This window comes from Salvelinus sp. IW2-2015, linkage group LG15 (genome assembly GCF_002910315.2).
Source record: "Salvelinus sp. IW2-2015 linkage group LG15, ASM291031v2, whole genome shotgun sequence".
NCBI lineage: Eukaryota > Metazoa > Chordata > Actinopteri > Salmoniformes > Salmonidae > Salvelinus > Salvelinus sp. IW2-2015.
The window spans coordinates 1,857,071-1,861,040 of NC_036855.1; the positions used below are offsets into that span (position 1 = coordinate 1,857,071).

Here is a 3,970-nt window from a genome sequence, read left to right on the forward strand (position 1 = left end):
AGAGCACCAGAGGATTCACATGGCGAGAACGATATATGAGTTGGGTGGGGAGGAGTGGGTGGGTGTGGGGTGGGTGTATGGGTGGGAAGGAGTGTGGGTGTGGGGAGGAGTGGGTGTGGGAGGAGTGGGTGTGGGAGGTGTGGGAGGAGTGTGTGTGTGGGGAGGAGTGTTGTTGGGGGAGTGTGGAGGAGTGGGTGTGGGGAGAGTGTGTGTGTGGGTGTGGTTGGGGAGGAGTGTGAGGAGTGTGTGTGGGTGTGGGGGAGGACGTGTGTGTGGGTGGGTGTGGAGGAGTGGAGGAGAGTGTGGGAGGGTGTGGGAGTGGGTGTGGGGAGCGAGTGTGGTGTGGTGGTGTGGGGAGGAGTGTGTGTGTGGATGTGGGGAGGAGTGTGTGTGGGTGTGGGGAGGAGTGTGCGCCAGGGGTGTTGGTTGTTAATTTGACCCATGTTATTGCATAAATAGTATATAGTTTGTTATTCCTTTATATCAATACTGTTGATATGAAGTTTAACATGATGTAGGATAGATAAGCTGTGTTTTCCCCATTGTGTGTCTACAGTTTTTATAATAATGTATAGTCATTTACATTTCTATAAGTGAATTGAAGTTTCTCTAGACCTAGTTCTCAGATGAATGTTCTACCATAGATGGCTAGTTGTGGTAGCTAATTAACGCTTATCTTTTAAAATCTGAGCACATGACAATGCTCTATCCATGTTCTTCTGAGTGTCCCAAATCAAATGTAGGCCTATACAACATGTAATCGAATATGTACACCCTATTAAATGTAACATAAAAAAATACCTTGGTCAATGAACAATGGCTGCTGAGTGAATTAAGGTCAATATTGCTTGTGAATGGAGATTGTTTTTGTATGAACTAAGTGGATAAAAAAAGAATACATCTTTATGAACAAAGATTTGTATGAGAAAAACATACAGCATGGTTGCATTGTTGAAATCAAAATCATAGCTGTACACTGTTCCCATTGGAAGTATAAACATACAAGGGATGATACAATAGTTTTATTTTATAAGTAAATGGGGTGACTGAAGAAATAGTTTTGGACTAAACTAGATACAGGCCGAGGATTTGTTTGTGGTTTTTAAGTCCAAATTAAAGCAGTCAAGCGTGTCCGATTTGTGTCATTTATTTGATTCAGTACTGTGTCGGGTATATTTTCTTCCCTGTGTAGTGGTATGCTGGTATTCTACTTTTCTGGTCAAAAGTAGGGATAGGGTGCTATTTCACTGACCAGGACCCATAGGGCTCTGGTCAAAAGTAGTGCACTATATAGGTGTTAGGCACCATTTTGGACTCACAAAATACATAAACAGGCATTTAAAGAGACTACTACCTCTGGTCCTGCAAACAGACCACTCCTGGACAATGCTGATTGTGTGGTTTGTGTCCACAGTATTAAGTTAAAGGTAGGCTTTTTTTACTACTACTGGTAAATATAACGTTGTTAATATGTTTGTAGTTGTGATGAGAAATGTGCAGTGTAATGTATTCATCTCTGGAAAACATAAATGCACGTGTTCCAGAGCTTAGATGCTGCTGACGCTTGACAGATCTTAAAACGCCTGGAAAGGTATTTGACGTATCAGCTAACCGCATCATACGGATGTTACAGCAATTTGTCAGTCGATGACACATTCGATGGCGTGGCACGCAACCATTGGTTGTTGCGTCGCCTCGCCTTAGCTGTGGAATGGGACCTAAGATTTCTACTTGACTGTATATATAGATATCCTATGAAATTACTAGATGGGGTCTGTCATAATACTGCAAAGTTCCATACTGGGGCCAAATGGCAGCCATCTTGGTCAGGGAGAAATCCAAAACCAGTCGAATTGAAATTAATGGCAGTAGAGGCATACAGTAGGTGATGCATTTCCTGCTTTTACTTCAGCAAGAGAATAAAAGTAAGGCATATCAGAAGTTGTGTAATGGAATTATAGTCAATCTAAAATATTGCAATATAATTATAAATACATTTAATACAGGTTTATACCAATTTTCTGAATAAATAGCCTCCCAAATATATGTAAACAGACCATAAATGTATCAGATTTAGTTTTCTTGGAAAGCTGTGAGTGCTATTATATGATACAATATCAGTACTTGTTGCATTTACAACTTGTCTAAGTCCCATCATCAGCCAGCATATTGCTGTGGATTGACTGCGTGTTTGAATGGAATGTTGGCATATTGGCAGTTCATTTAGAAAAATGTATTGAATCATTCCTCTAAAACTGTCTGGCTAGCTGTCCTGTAGGATTTCACTCCAACCCTAATGTAGTACACGTGATTCTATTAATTAGCTGGTTGATAAACTGAATCAATGTAGTTACAACTGGGGTTGAAACGAAAACCTACAGGAAAACAGCTCTCCAGGAACAGGGTTGGCCAGCCCTGGCATAGATAAATAAAGGAGAATTACCATTACTCATATTGACCACTAGAAGCTGCTATAAAACCGAAAATAAACTTTCTTGTGACTATATCACAAGCATAATATGCATGACAAGTTTAAGGTGTGTGTGTTTTGTTTGAGAATACACAATGTTGTTATGGTATTGTTAAGAAAAAAACACCTCACAAATCCATTCCAATTTCAAGTCACACCTAAAAGTAATTCCATGCGTGTAGAGGAATTTTGTACACCTCTATACATCATAGCGCAGTCCTTCTCTCCAGCGCAGAATCAGGTTCTGACCACCACCAGAACCTACAGGGTAAACACCAGTCATACAGTTAGACTCTATGGTAAAAACATAATCCTGAAAAATATCAATGTTTTCAACTTGAATTGTTCAGAGGCTTTCTATAAGAGTAGTTGTATATATTACGCTTTGGTCAGTGGTGTGCCGTCCACCCATTTCCAGGTTCCCTGTGTCTCTCTGTCCGTCAGACCAATCCAGATCCATTGATCAAATGTAGTGAGAAATACCTTTGTTTAGAAAGATATATAACACCAGTCAAATGTTTGGACACACCTACTCATTCAAGGGTTTCTCTTTATGTTTACTATTTTCTACATTATAGAGAAATATGTGAAGACATCAAAACTATGAATGAGTTTTTCATGTCTTCATGGAATAGAATAGTGTTCATTTCTCAGAACAAGAATAGACTGACAAGTTTCAGAAGAAAGTTCTTTGTCTTGGTCATTTTGAGCCTGTAATCGAACCCACCAAATGCTGATGCTCCAGATACTCAACTAGTCTAAGAAGGCCAGTTTTATTGCTTCTTTAATTAGGACAACAGTTTTCAGCTGGTCTAACATAATTGCAAAAGGGTTTTCTAATGATCATTTAGTATTTTTAAATGTTAAACTTGGATTAGCTAACACAACGTGCCATTGGAGCACAGGAGTGATGGTTGCCACAATAGCTATAGCTACAGCTACAATAGTCATTTACAACATTAACAATGTCTACACTGTATTTCTGATCAATTTTGATGTTATTTAATGGACAAAAAAAACAACAACATTTCTAAGTGACCCCAAACTTTGAACGTAGTGTGTGTAAAAAAAAAAAAATAGCATATCTTCAATGAAGATTGATCATATCCATCTCACCCCTTCCCTCCGCTTTCTCTCTCTCTCTCTCCTCTCTCTCTCTCTCTCTCTCTCTCTCTCTCTCTCTTTCCATCTCTTACAACATTTTGAATTGGCTTTATTGGCATGACATAACAATGTTCATATTGCCAAAGCATACGTTGGAAATGGAATGATTCATTGACAATATTAACATCAATGACAATCAGTAGCAAAAATAAACAATGGTGGAGGGATGGGCTGTATTTGAAATGGAAATCAGTAAGAAAATAAACATACGTACAACGGACAATAGCGTTAACAATAACAACACAATGGCATAGAAGACAAGCGCAGGTTGGTTGATCTCATGGCAGGCAGCAATGTAGTGGCCCTGCCAACCCATAGATCTCTGCACCCCCCAAC

The 3,970-nt window shown here is 39.5% G+C and overlaps 1 long non-coding RNA gene across 1 annotated transcript; it reads right to left on the reverse strand.

Annotated features, from left to right (window-relative positions):
• Positions 1-1,881: 1,881 nt before the first annotated feature.
• Positions 1,882-2,949, reverse strand: LOC139028775 (uncharacterized). Its single transcript, XR_011480976.1, has 2 exons — positions 2,853-2,949; positions 1,882-2,731 (listed from the first exon to the last, which is right to left on the reverse strand). It is a non-coding gene; the product is annotated as an uncharacterized lncRNA (long non-coding RNA).
• Positions 2,950-3,970: the final 1,021 nt, after the last annotated feature.